Here is a 15,995-nt window from a genome sequence, read left to right as displayed (position 1 = left end):
ATGGGATGGGGAAGAGAGCACACTTAGATGGACTAGAACTAGCTCAGACATGACCTCCAGGGCTTCTGCTCCAGCACCTTGTGACCCTAAGGTGGTGACAGCCACTGAGCATAGGAATAGCCCCAGCTCACATCAAGGTGATAGCTGCCAACACACCCTGGGGGAATATGTGACCCATGCTCACTTCAGATCCAGCTCTCCCACCAAAGACACTAGGCACATATAAACTGCATAAGGACACTTTCACACAAGGATACCCATCTAGACCAGGGTAACTGTTTCACCTAATTTCATAGACAGAGAGAAAGTTAAGAAAGATGAGAAAACAGAGGAAAAAACAACTAATAAAACAAATAAATAATCTACCAGATAAAGAGTTCAAGGCATTAGTAATAAGAATGCTAATGGAACTAAGGAAAAGAATAGATAAACACAGTGAGATTTTAACAAGGAACCAGAAAATATTAAAAAAAGATAAAAAAGTCCAAGCTGAAGAATACAATAACTGAAATGAAAAACCACTAGAAGGAATGAACAGCATATTAGATGATACATGAGAAAACATAAGTGATTTGGAAGATAGAATATTGAAAATCACTCAATAAGAAGGGCAAAAAGGAAAACAAATTTTTAAAAATGATAATAGTTTATATGACCTCAGAGACAAAATCAAGCATCCTAACATTCACATTATAGGGGGTCCCAGAAATAGAAGAGAGAAAGAAAAGGGTCAAAAATGTATATGATGAAATTGTGGCTGAAAACTTCCTAAACATGAAGGAGGAGACAGATATCCAAAAGTCCCAAACAAAAAGAATCCAGAGGAGTCAAGGCAGAGTAGGAGGACATGGATTTCACATCTCCTAAAAACTAGGGCACCTACCAGGCACTGGTGGGGGACCTCAGACACCTAACAGGATGAGAAGAATCACTGTGTGACCAGGTAGGATGTGGATGGGAAGGAGTGGGGGAGGAAAAGTAGAGGCAGAACAGGACCAGCACCCTGAGGGGCACCTGGGGGAGGTGAGGGGTTCCCATGATCAGAGGGGTCCACTCACAGAGTGGGGATTACCAGAGATGGGGAGAGACACTTGGAGGATTGGAGGAGAATGAGGCTAGTGTCTCCCTTGCCTGCATGGGCCCCAGCAAGCCTGCTGGTGTCCCAGGCCTAAATGTCAGCCCTCTGGGGTGCCCTCCAGCCACACTAGTCCTGGGAGCATGGGAGTGAGAAAGATGGGAAGGAAAAGTGCAGGCCGGATAGGACCAGTGCCCCTGAGGGGAGGTGGTTGGGGCAAAGGGTTCCCACACTTGGAGGGGCCCATGCACAGAGTGGAGATTACCAGGGATAGGGAGAGACCTTCAGGGGATTGGGGGATTAGAGGAGAATGCGGCTAGCATTTCCCCCGCCCACGCAGGCTCCAGTGAGTCTGCTGGGGTCCCAGGCATGAACCTCTGCTCTCCAGGTCCCCTCCATTGGCACTGAGCATAAGTCCTGCACTCCACCACACCCCCCCCCCCCAAGGCCTTTTCTAGCTGTGCAGGTCTTGAGCCTAGTACCTGTCCCTGGCTAAGCCCTTCCCCCACAGGCCTGCCCCCCAAGGCCTTTTCCAGCCTTTTTTATTTTTTATTTTTTTTATTGTTTCGGTTCTGTCTTGCCTTGTTGTTGCTGTTTCATTTATATTTTTATTTTCTCTAATATATTTTTTATTTTCCTAATTTTACTTTATTGTTTATTCTTTGTTATTCTTCTGCTGTTTTATTTTTTTCCATGCCGGGTGGTTTGTGGCATCTTGTTTCCAAGGTTGGGGATAGGGCCTGAAATCCTGTGGTGGGAGCTCCAAGTCCAAACCACTGGACTAACAGAGAACCTCAGACCCCCGGGAATATTCATCAGAGTGAGGTCTCCCAGAGGTCGTCAACTTAGAAATAAGACCTGGCTCCACCTCACTGCCTGAAAACTCCAGTGCTTAACCCTTCAGACCAAACAATCAGTAAGACATGAACACAGCCCCACCTGTCAAAAAAAATGAGACAACAAAAAAAGATGTTACAGACGAAGGAACAAGGTAAAAAAAACTATAAGACCAAATAAATGAAGAGGAAATAGGCAACCTACCTGAAAAATAATTCAGAATAATGATAGTAAAGATGATAAAAAATCTCAGAAACAGAATGGAGGCCCAAGATCGAGAAAATACAAGAAATGTTTAACCAGGACTTAGAATAACTCAAGAACAAACAAACAGTGATAGAGGACACAATAACTAAAATGAAAAATACACTAGAAAGAATCAAAAGCAGAATAACTGAAGCAGAAGAAAGAATAAGTGAGCTGGAAGAGAAGATAGTAGAAATAACTGCCAAGGAGCAAAATAAAGAAAAAAGAATGAAAAGAAATGAGAACAGTAGAAGAGACCTCTGGAACAACATTAAATGCACCAACATTCGAATTATAGGGGTCCCAGAAGAAGAAGAGAAAGAAAAATGGTCTGGAAAATTATTTGAATACATTATGGTCAAAAATTTCCCTAACATCAGAAAAGAAATAGCCAATCAAGCCCAGGAAGCACAGAGAGTCCTATACAGGATAAACCCAAGAGAAACACGCTGAGACAATATTACTCAAATTAACAAAAATTAAATACAAATAAAAATATTAAAATCAGCAAGGGAAAAGCAACAAATAACATACAAGGGAATTCACATAAGGTTATTAGCTGCTTTTTCAGATAAAACTCTGCATGCCAGAAGGGAGTGGCAGGATATATTTAAAGTGATGAAGGGGAAAAACCCACAGCCAAGATTACTCTCCCCAGCAAGGCTCTCATTCAGATTTGACAGAGAAATCAAAAGCTTTACAGACAAGCAAAAACTAAGAGAATTCAACACCACCAGACCTGCTTTACAACAAATTCTAAAAGAACTTCTCTAGGCAAGAAACACAAGAGAAGAAAAAGACCTCTAAAAACAAACCCAAAACAATTAAGAAAATGGTAATAGGAACATACATAGAGATAATTACCTTAAATGAAAATGGATTAAACACTCCAACCAATAGACACAGACTGGTTGAATGGATACAAAAACAAAACCCATATATATGTTATCTACAAGACATCCACTTCAGACCAAGGAACACATACACACTGAAAGTGAGAGGATGGAAAAGACATTCCATGCTGATGGAAATCAAAAAAAAAAAGCTGGAGTAGCAATATTCATATCAGATAAAATAGACTTTGAAATAAAAACTGTCACAAGAGACAAGGAAAGACAGTACCTAATGATCAAGTGATCAATCCAAGAAGAAGATATAACAATTGTAAATATTTATGCACCCACCATAGGAGCAAATCCATACATAAAACAAATGCTACCAGCCATAAAAGAGGAAATTGACAGTAACACAATAATACTGAGGGACTTCAACACTCCACTTACACCAATGGACAGATCATCCAGACAGAAAATACATAAGGAAACAAAAGCTTTAAATGACAGAATAGACCAGATAGACTTCGTTGATATTTATAGGACATTTCATCTGAAAGTTGCAGACTACACATTCTTCTCAAGTATACATGGAACATTCTCCAGGATAGCTCATATCTTGGGTCACAAATCAAGCCTTGGAAAATGTAAGAAATATGAAATCGCATCAAACATCTTTTCCAACCACAACACTATGAGATTAGAAATCAATTACAGGGAAAAAATGTAAAAAACACAAACACATGGAAGCTAAACAATATGCTACTAAATAACCAAGACATAACTGAAGAAGTCGAAAAGGAAATAAAAAAATAATACCTAGAAACAAATGACAATGAAAATATGACAACCCAAAACCTATGGGATGCAGTAAAGGAGTTCTAAGAGGGAGTCTAAGCAATAAAGTCCTACCTCAAGAAACAAGAAAAATCTCAAATAAACAATCTAACCTTACACCTAAAGGAACTAGAGAAAGAAGAACAAACAATCCCAAAGTTAGTAGAAGGAAAGAAATTATAAAGATCAGAGTAGAAGTAAATGAAATAGAAACAAAGAAAACAATAGCAAAGATCAATAAAACTAAAAGCTGGTTCTTTCAGAAGATAGACAAAATTGATAAACCTATAGCCAGACTCATCAAGATAAAAAGGAAGGGGGCTCAAATCAATAAAATTAGAAATGAAAAAGGAGAAGCTACAATTGACACCACAGAAATACAAAGGATCATAGAGCTTACTACAAGCAATGGTATGCCAAGAAAATGGACAACCTGGAAGAAATGGACAAATTCTTAGAAAAGTACAACCTTCCAAGACTAAACCAGGAAGAAATAGAAAATATGAGCAGACCAATCATAAGTAATGAAATTGAAACTGTGGTTAAAATTTTCCAACAAACAGAAGTCCTGGACCAGATGACTTCACAGGTGAATTCTATCAAACATTTAGAGAAGAGCTAACACCTATCCTTCTCAAACTCTTCCAAAAAACTACAGAGGCAGGAGCACTCCCAAACGCATTCTACAATGCCACCATCACCCTGATACCAAAACTAGACAAAAAAAAAAAAAAAAAAAAGATATCACTATAAAAGAAAATTACAGACCAATATCACTGATGAACATAGATGCAAAAATACTCAAAAAAATACTAGAAAACTGAATCCAAAAAACATATTAAAATGGTAATACACCATGATCAAGTGGGATTTATCCCAGGGATGCAAAGTTTCTTCAATATACACAAACCAAACAATGTGATACACAATATTAACAAATCAATAAAAATCATATGATCATCTCAATAGATAAAGCTTTTAATAAAATTCAACAACAATTTATAATAAAAACTCTCCAGGAAGTAGGCATAGAGGGAATCCACCTCAACACAATAAAGGCCATACATTACAAACCCACAGCAAACATTATTCTCAGTGGTGAAAAACTGAAAACATTTCCTCGAATATCAGGAACAAGACAAGGGTGCCCATTCTCCCATTATTATTCAACATAGTTTTGGAAGTCCTAGCCATAGAAATCAGAGAAGAGAGAGAAATAAAAGGAATCCAAACTGGCAAAGAAGAAGTAAAACTGACACTGTTTGCAGATGACATGATAGTCTACATAGAAAATCCTAAAGATGCCACCAGAAAACCACTAGAACTAATAAATGCATTCAGTAAAGTTGCTGAACTCATTTATTAGTAATCAACAATTCATATACATAAATTGTTGTTTTTCTATACATTAATAATGAGCAATCCAAAAGGGAAAGCGGTAAAAACAATCCCATTGAAAACCACATCAAAAAGAATAAAATACCTAGGAATGAACTTAACCACAGAGGTGAAAGACCTATACTTTCAACATTATATGACACTGATAAAGGAAATTGAAAGAGATACAAAGAAATGGAAAAATATCTCACATTCATGGATTGGAAGGATTAATATTTTTAAAATGTACATACTACTCAAGGTAATCTATAGATTTAATGCAATCCTTATCAAAGTATCTATGACACTTTTTACAAAAATAGAACAAGTACTCCTAAAATTGATATGGAACCACAAAAGACCCCAAATAGCCAAAGAAAGCTTGAGAAAAAAGAATGAAACTGGAGGTATCATTATCCCTGAATTCAGACTATACTGCAAAGCTTCAATAATCAAAACAGTATGTTTGACACAAAAACAGATATATAGATTAGTGGAACAGAATAGAGAGCCCAAAAATAAACCCACATATTTATGGTCAATTAATCTATGACAAAGAAAGAAAGAATATACAATGGAAGAAGACAGTCAATTCAATAAGAGGTGCTGGGAAAACTGGACAGCTACACATAAAAGAATGAAATTAGAATATTTTCTCACACCATATACGAAAAATATACTCAAAATGGATAAAAGTACTACATGTAAGACTGGAAACCATAAAATTCTTAGAAGAAAACATAGGCAGAACACTGACATAAATCGTAGCAATATTTTTTTTAGACCTGTCTCCTAAGGCAAAGGAAACAAAAGCAAAAATAAACAAGTAAGACATAATTAAACTTAAAAGCTTTTGTACAGCAAAGGAAACCATTGGCAAAATGGAAAGACAACATACTGGAGAGGAGAAAATATTCTCAAAAGATGTGACTGATAAGGGGTTAATATTCAAAATATGTAAACAGCTCATAAAACTCAATATCAAAAAACCAAACAACCTGATTAAAAAATAAGCCAAAGACTTGAATAGACATTTTTCCAAAGAAGACACACAGACAGTCAATAGGCACATGAAAAGATGCTCAACCTCCCTAATCATTAGAGACATGCAAATCAAAACCACAATGAGATATCACCTCACACCACCACAGAATGATATAGTCACATAATGACTATTATCAAAAAAAAAATTGTTGTTGAGGATGTGGAGAAAAGGGAACCTTTTAATTCCTGTTGGAATGTAAATTGGTGCAGTCACTATGTAAAACAGTGTCAAGGTTCCTCAAAAAACTAAAAACAAAACTACCATATGATCCAGCAATTCCACTCATGGGTATATATTTGAGGAAAATGAAAACAACAATTCAAAAAGATACATGCAACCCAATGTAATAGCAGAATTATTTACAATTGGCATGATATGGAAGCAGCCTAAGTGTCCATCAACAGATGAATGGATAAAGAAGATGTGATACACACACGCACACACACACACACACCATGGAATATTACTCAGCCATAAAAAATGAAATGTTGCCATTTGCAACATTGTGGATTGGCCTGGAGGGTATTATGCTAAGCAAAGTAAATCAGACAGAGAAAGACAAATTCTGTATGTTATCACTTATATGTTGAATCTAAAAAATAAACAATGAATGAATATAACAAAACAGAAACAGATTCACAGATATAGAGGACAAACTAGTGGTTACCAGTGGTGAGAGGGAGGTGGGGGTGAGGGGAAGATCGGGGTAGAGGAATAAGAAGTATAAGCTACTACCTATAAAATAAATAAGTTACAATGATATATTGTACAGCACAGGAAATATAGCCAATATTCTATAATAACTTTAAATAAAGTATAATCTATAAGTATACTGAATCAATATGTTGTACACCTAAAACTAATCTAATATTTTAAATCAACTATACTTCAATTAAAAAAGAAAAGAGGAAAACAATAGGATCACTAAAACATATTTGATGTGTTTAAAGGTACACACATTAAAATATATGACTATAGCTAACCTAATTAGGAACAAAAGAAAGAAGATTCAAAGAAAAAAAGGTTGAACACTAAAAGAAAAAATGTATTCTATCAGAAATTATTGAGTACTTTGAAAAATATGGTAACAGATTTGAAGAGATAAATGAGATGTATAAATTCATAAGGAAATATGAATTATCTATCTCAGGTTATTTTGATAACACTGATTTCTTGCAAAGCATTGATCTGTTTAGGTTTTCTAAGAGTTAATTTCTCACAAAAGGCCTACATAGTCACTGAAGTGTTTTAAGCAGAGAGGTGAAGTGATCAGAATTGTATTTTAAGAGATTATTCCCTCCCTCCATCTGGGCCATTCCTTATTCTGAAGCCAGAGAGAATGTTGGCAGAACTCTACTCTGTACTCTGTGGTGACCTAAATGGGAAGGAAATCCAAAAAAGAGAGGATATGTGTATATGTATAGCTGATTCACTTTGCTGTACAGCAGAAACTAACACTACATTGTAGAGCAACTATACTCCAATAAAATTTAATAATAAAAAAAGAAGCTATTGCAAAACACCAAAGAAGGATGTTGGTGGCTTTGACTGGGGTAGTGGCAGTGAAGTTAAAGAGATGTGCACAGATTCAAAAGGTATTGAGCAGAATCAACATGATTGGTGATTAAGTGGATGAAGGGAAGGGATGGGGATTGCACACAGCAAATTGATCATATTCATTCTTTCACTTGTCTCTTTCCCTTGATTGTTTTCATAGCCCCAATACCTAGCATAACGTCTATCACATAATAGATATTCTGTGAATTGTTCATTGGTTCACTCAACACATATTTATTCTCAAATAACACTCAAGAGATGCTGATCTATTTTCTGGGTGTTGCAACTAAGACAATAAGTGTTGTAAAATTATATAGATGTAAAAATTGCTAAGGAAATAAAAATATTTAATAAACAGACCATGAGTCTTGATTTTCATTAAAAAGGACCGTAGTGAATGCACTATCAAAATTCTAGGAATTTGAGGAGTGTGGGTTGGCATTGGACTGGCCGTTTTCCACAGAAAAAAGACTATTAACTTATGGCCCTATTCACAAAGATAGTAGAGAACAACTTTTGGTTTGTCCATACTTGATAAAACATAAGCCCATATGAATGAATTTGAAATGAAATCTGCGGTTTTAAAAGCATATTAGAAAGTACATAATAACAAAGCATACTGAAAATGTAATAGACTGTTATTCTGCCAGCATACAATAAGTCTCAACTTGTAGTCAAAATTCCCAAATATTCAAAAGGTTTTTTTTTAATTTTCATAAATAAAATCCTTTTCTGCTTGCCCCAGACAGGGCTCCTTGACTTCCCTTCCTCTATTACAGCACTTACATTACATAAAAATAATTGGATTTTTAGTCAGCCTACTTTCACTTGAGTTTGAACTTCCTAAGGACAGCAATAATGGCTTATTTATTTTTATGTCCTCATGGATAGTATTTAGCACACAATCATTGTTTAATAAATATTGAATAAATGGAACTCTACGTAACTGCTCTCTCCAAAAACTATCTTTGGATTGTCAAAGAATGGATGAGTTGAGAGAGAGATGCAGTTTTAAAATGCTCCTGTTCTTTTTACCATGAGCTACTGCCAATTCAACACTTACTATTTCATGACTTAGTCTCCCAATTTCTTCTTTTTGTCCAGGGTTTCTCAGTCTCAGCACTGTAGACATTTGGGGCCAGGTAGTTCTTTTTTGCAGGGGGCTTCCCTGTGCACTACGGGTTGTCCAGCAGCATGCTTGGCCTTACCCACTAGATGCCAATAGCTCTCTCCTCGTTGTAATCGTGAAAAATGTCTTCAGGGATTTCCCTGGTGTTCCACTGGTTAAGACTCCATGCTTCCACTGCAGGGGACGTGGGTTCCATCCTTGGTGGGGAAACTAAGATCTCACATGCTGTGCGGTACGACCAAAACAAAACAAAAAAATCTGCAGACATTGTCGAATGTTCCTTGTGAGGTAAAATCACCCTAGGTTGTGAACCACTGCTTGTATCTGCCTGGGACTTTATGGTACAAAACAGTGAGGAAAACAACAAAACAAAACAAATCCTTGTCTAAGGTCAGTTGGCATGTACAAAATTACATGACTCCAAAGTGAGAGAGCAAACCCAATCCTCAGTTGAGTTACAATGGGAATAAAGCCTACTCTAAAGATTTATGGTGGGAATTACATGTGATAAAATGTGTAAGAATGCCTGACATACTGTTCTTGGCTCATATTGGCCATGGGAAGCACTTTTTGAATCTGAATGCTGATTGACGCAGGATGTCTTTAGAAAGAGGTGTAATTTAGCAAAAACTGGCAACAAAGTCATTTTGGGTTTGCTGTCAGCATGTTCGGCTGCTTTAGTGGTGTTTTTCACATTCCAGTGTTTCTAGTTTCCATCCTCTCAATCTTTTCTCACATGTCCACTCCAGTTGCTGCATTAGCAACCCATGCAGAAATCATGCTTGTCTACCAGTGCGCTTAGGTAAAACTCCTGCATACAGTGGGGGAGAGATGCCCGCTAGCAATTTAATTATTTCAGGATAGTTCATAATGTCAACAATAACCTGGCTCCATTGGCACGTGAATTATGTTTTATTTTTAAAGTTTCCACTTAAAAATAAATTAAGACCAACATGATAGTCTTCATATTTAGAACAATTTCCAAAGGAAGGATTATATTATTTATATCAACATTATTTATAGAACATTGTTGACATGCAAAATGAAAGGCTGAAATGGCCTATTTTTAGTATTTGGAATCCTCTCACCTCTTTATCTTATGTTACCATTTATAAAAAACATAAAATGATAGTTTAAACATTTTTAATAGAATTATTCACTTTAGTCAAATTTTAATTTAGTCATGTCCTATTAAAATTCATCTTGACATAGATGGAGCCTCACTATCACCAAAGTCAACATTTGACAAAAGTCATTACATGAATCTAAATACTGATTTTCTAAATTTTCTAGAATGCTTTAACTATCTTTAGTTTTGACTCTGACATAAAAATGGAATTAAGGTGAGGAATTAAACCTAACTCTACGTGTGTTTATTGATAAATCATTGAACAAGTTACTAAATTATTAAAAAAAGGAACACTGTTTTTTTAATTTTATCTTTTAAAATCTATTTATCTCATATCCAAATGTTTGCATTAATCAAATCTTAAACAAGGAGAAGCTTAAAAAAATACACAAGTGTGCAGCATGACATTTTCTAGAAACCTGAATAGAAAATATTTTCCCGAATGGGATATATAGCTTAAGTGGCAGATTCTGCCTTATTTCCTGGCCCAGACTTGAACATGTAAGGTCATGTCGTCCTGCAGAACAGGTCTCCATGGCCTTGGGTATACTTTCATTTTGCTATGGGAGACGGAAAAAATAAAAACAACTGTTTTCCTCTGCTTTCAGGCAGGGGCAGCTCATCTCTTGGCAAGTCTGCTGCATTCCTCGTGGCTTTGGAAGCAGCCCACACAGAGTCCTGGAAGTCTTACTACCCTGGGACTTCTCTGTATGAGAATCCTGTTTGAGACAGGGACAGTACATAGCCTAAAAGATGGCTACCCGATCTTGCAAAGGTATCATCTGAATGATCAGGTCTTGAATCTACCACCAACCCAGCCCCCCAGTCCCCCAGCTCTCCACCCCTGGCCTTGGTGCAGGTGCCTTAAAAATGTCTCCCTCTTCATTATTCAGGGCTGCCTTGAGGTCCTTCCACAAGCCCTTGCTCTCCCAGTTCCACCACTGCTCCCGACACTGCTTCAGATTTAGTCCCTGCAGTCTAGCATCCCCATGACCATGACTTATCATGTCTCATGGCAACTCTTATAAAGAAACCTAATTTTCTTTTTCTGTATGTACAGGGACCACAGTTGCCTGTGATTGAGGATTTACTCCTCTGGAAGAATCGTAAAGGAACCATACAGGGGGGTTTACATGCTTAAGGCATATACCTTTCTTTGCAGGTAGTAAGAATCTAATACCTTAGTTTTATAGGCATCAGGACTCAAAGTTGTGTTCACATTCATCTAAGCTTAAAGGCAGAACCAAATACCATTCTTATTTTGGGATATAGTTTTGGAAAAAAACAGTGCTGTTCCTTGTCAATACTGTCTGTGGTAACAATAAAGATGTCTGCACCAAGCATTCTGGGAAATGGCAAGATAGTCCCTTGTCAGCAGCCGGACTGAAGTTACTTACTGTGGCAGGACTGTTTAGTTGCAGCTGAAAGGAACTGGAAAGAATGATGAATCAGGAGACAACTCCATAGATCATGTTTTTTAATCATCATATAACCCTTTAAAATAGGTATAACTATTATCCTTATTTTAACCAAAGCATAAAATAGTTAAGGAACTTACCTACTGTCTGACTAATACTTAATGGAGGCATGATTCAAACGCAACTCTGTGATTCCAGCATCTCTGTTCTCCACCAACAGGCTCTCATGCTCCAGAGAATATAGATTCATATTAGTCCTAGTTTTGGAACTTAGCTGTGACTTCCTCTTGTTTGCCTCAGTTCAAACTCTTAGAGGAAAACATAGGCAGAACACTATGTTACATAAATCACAGCAAGATCCTTTTTGACCCACCTCCTAGAGAAATGGAAATAAAAACAGAAATAAACAAATGGGACCTAATGAAACTTAAAAGCTTTTGCACAGCAAAGGAAACCATAAACAAGACCAAAAGACAACCCTCAGAATGGGAGAAAATATTTGCTAATGAAGCAACTGACAAAGGATTAATCTCCAAAATTTACAAGCAACTCATGCAGCTCAATAACAAAAAAACAAACAACCCAATCCAAAAATAGGCAGAAGACCTAAATAGACATTTCTCCAAAGAAGATATACAGATTGCCAACAAACACATGAAAGAATGCTCAACGTCATTAATAATTAGAGAAATGCAAATCAAAACTACAATGAGTTATCATCTCACACTGGTCAGATGGCCATCATCAAAAAATCTAGAAACAATAAATTTCTGGAGAGTGTGTGGAGAACAGGGAATAATCTGGCACTGTTGGTGGTAATGTAAATTGATGCAACCACTATGGAGAACAGTATGGAGGTTCCTTAAAAAACTAAAAATAGAACTACCATACGACCCAGCAATCCCACTACTGGGCATATACCCTGAGAAAACCATAATTCAAAAAGAGCCATGTACCAAAATGTCCATTGCAGCTCTATTTACAATAGCCAGGAGATGGAAACAACCTAAGTGTCCATCATCAGATGAATGGATAAAGAAGATGTGGCACATATATACAATGGAATATTACTCAGCCATAAAAAGAAACGAAATTGAGTTATTTGTAATGAGGTGGATGGACCTAGAGTCTGTCATACAGAGTGAAGTAAGTCAGAAAGAGAAAGACAAATACCGTATGCTAACACATATATGTGGAATCTAAGAAAAAAAAGTCATGAAAAGCCTAGGGGTAACATGGGGATAAAGACACAGACCTCCTAGAGAATGGACTTGAGGATATGGGGAGAGGGAAGGGTAAGCTGTGACAACGTGAGAGAGTGGCATGGACATATATATACTACCAAACATAAAATAGATAACTAGTGCGAAGCAGCCACATAGCACAGGGAGATCAGCTTGGTGCTTTGTGACCACCTAGAGGGGTGGGATAGAGAGGGTGGGAGGGAGGGAGACGCAAGAGGGAAGAGATATGGGAACATATGTATATGTATAACTGATTCACTTTGTTATAAAGCAGAAACTAACACACCATTGCAAAGCAATTATACTCCCATAAAGATGTTAAAAAATAAAAAAATAAAAAAATAAATGCCAGTATAAGTTTAAAAAAATTAAAAAATAAAAAAGGGTACAGCAACACTTATCTCAGAGGACCTTTGTGGAAATGACAGAGATAATGGACACAGAAGTGAAAATATTTAGATTTTAGGATCTGTCACTGTTATAACAGGATGTGGTGCATTGTGGAACTTATGGTAATACTGTGGAGTGACTTCCAAGAGATGCTTTTCATAACTGAATTTAAAGGAGTATATCTTTATCTTTGTGCCCTGATGTTTTTTGGAAACTCAGTTTGACTTACAGATTATTTTATGACCAAGTTGAGTTTCAAACAAAACACTTTGACCTGGGCTTTGCCAACCTGGATTAATTGTCAGTTTGTCACTCTGATCCTTAAAGAGAAAACAAAGACTGGGACAACATCTGGCATGCTTATCATGGGCAGTCATATGGTCAAAACAAACTTGGAGCTTCAGTCAAGGTTTGTACTTGTAGAAGAAAAACTAACGCTATTTAATAACATTTCAAGAAACTAGATACTAACATTTCCTGAATGCTGCAAAAACTACTAGATACTGGAAATATTGGATAACCAAGGGAAATACGATGTAAAATAAGAGTGGTTGAAAAGAAATGATGAAGCTTGAGGGCTGGCCCATGGGAAAACCATGTGAATGCCACTTTATAAGCACAGAAGCATTCTCCTCCCCCAAATTTGTACAGTACAGATATCTTTTTCCCTGTTGGACCTATTTAGAAACAATTTTCTCTTTATTTTCTTTCTCTGCCCCCATTTAATTATTTAAATCCCTTAAAGGAATTAATTCCAGGTTCTAATGTATTTTTTGTTGTTGTTGTTGTTTATTCTCTGGCCTCCTCTCACTAGGATGTGAGCTACCTGTACAACAAGCTGTGTTTTTTTAACTCTGCCTGAGATCCTGTTATTGGAGACTCCTTCTTCAGTCTAAGTATCACTCTTTTAAACCTATCCTTCCTTTTTAAAAGGGAAGCCATTATGAAGGGAGGCCAGGGGTACTACTAGCATGAGTGATTTCTTCAGTTTCTCTGAGTATTTTACTTAAGTGTCTTGTAATGGAAGTAGAACTTGTTTCTAAGTCAAACTCTTAAGTCATTTCAAATTTCAGCCTTGCCACTTCCTAGCTTTGTGATTGTAAGTGAGTTACATAAGCACTCTGCAACTCAATTTAGTCCTAGATCTAACAGTAAAAATAATAACAACTTTGTAGACTGTTTCATGTAATTCTTACAAGATACTGGAAGAAATGCATGTAGATCTGGGTTTGTTATACAGGAAACACTTGGTAAACTGTTTTCTGCCTTGTCGCCACCTTTGTTCCCCAGGATTATTCAATTCCAATGTCTGGGAGATAGAAAGAAAAGGAAAGTAGGAAGCTAGAAGTGGCTATCACCTTAGAAATAGTCATGCCAGGGCCTCCCTGGTGGCGCAAGTGGTTAAGAGTCCGCCTGCCGATGCAGGGGATACGGGTTCGTGCCCCGGTCTGGGAGGATCCCATATGCCGCGGAGCGGCTGGGCCCGTGAGCCATGGCCGCTGGGCCTGCGCATCCGGAGCCTGTGCTCCGCAACGGGAGAGGCCACAACAGTGAGAGGCCCACATACCGCAAAAAGAAAACAAAAAAACAAACAAAAAAAGAAATAGTCATGCCAGTTTTAACTAAATTTAACCAACATGTTCTCCCTTATTACTCTAGCTATTGGCAGACTTCTCATGCTGGAGGGAGCAGTTAGTATTTAATTTAGTATTAGCAGTAGTATTTAGGGACAGTTAGCAGTTAGTATTTTTAAAATGATGGATCACTTTTTTTTTTTTTTTTTTTTTTGTCTAGGGCTTTACACTGTAGAGATGAATAAGGCAGAATTCCTTCCTTCAAGGAGATTCCAGTCTTGAGATAGCAATTCTTAAATTTCAGGTTTCACACAGGTTATACAAGGCTGCTTTTTTATTTTTTATGGACATAATAATCAGTAGGTAACATCTGATTAAATCATGTTTCCTTCAGGTTTTCCAGATTAAAGTTTCTCCCTTCACAGAGTGCAAAATTCTGGAGCCTCACCACAAAGCTTGTGCCAGTGTTGGAGAAGAGATCAAGCTCTTTCCTGAGGAAAATGCTGTTTCCTCCTGCTGCAGCTCTTCTTGCTGCTCCCTCCACCTCAGCCCCGGAAGGGGCTTCCCGCCTGCCCCTCTGTCATGGCAAGTCTACAAGCCCCGCTCTCCATCTTCCACAGCATGACAGCCTGACCCTTTCCAGACTTGAGAACTACACCACTTAACTCTCACTAAAACCAGCACAGTATCTGTGCTTTAAGAAATTCAGTCCTGTGGTAGGTAAGACAGAAATAGAAAACAAGGCACAGCCTGCCTTACAGGCAGCTCACATTCTAGTGAGAAGAGGCCAGAGAATAAATGATTAGAGCCCAGATTTACTTCCTTTAAAGCATTTAAATAATTAAAAAGGGGCAGAGAAAGAAAATAAGAAGAAAACATTTTCTATAATAGGGCAGTCAGGAAAAATGATATTTCAGCTTTAAAAAAGCAAGTCATGCAAAGGGCTGGGGAAAGAGTAATTTACCTGGGGAGCTAGTGGGTTTAAGGCCTTGAGGAAGAAAAAAGCTTGATGCATTTAGAGGAAACTGAAGGGATTGTGGGCAGCCCTAGAGAAGGACATTTGGGGGAGGAGGCTGAAAAGTGGTTTGGAAATGGAAACCAGCAGGGAGAGCAGTGTACCTCATAGCCCTCTTCCCCTTGTTCATGAAACAGACTAGATAAAGATATCCTCACGTGAACATCAGGACACCTGATTCTTGTCTTGAGGTTCAGTTTCAGAGGGGAAAGGATTACAGTGCCATTGGCCACACCAGTTTCTCCTGAACCTACCAGAGGGCAGGTAGAATGAAATAAGTTGCCTTGAC

Source organism: Mesoplodon densirostris, chromosome 7 (assembly GCF_025265405.1).
Source record: "Mesoplodon densirostris isolate mMesDen1 chromosome 7, mMesDen1 primary haplotype, whole genome shotgun sequence".
Taxonomy (NCBI): domain Eukaryota; kingdom Metazoa; phylum Chordata; class Mammalia; order Artiodactyla; family Ziphiidae; genus Mesoplodon; species Mesoplodon densirostris.
Note: the sequence above shows the minus strand (reverse complement) of the source record.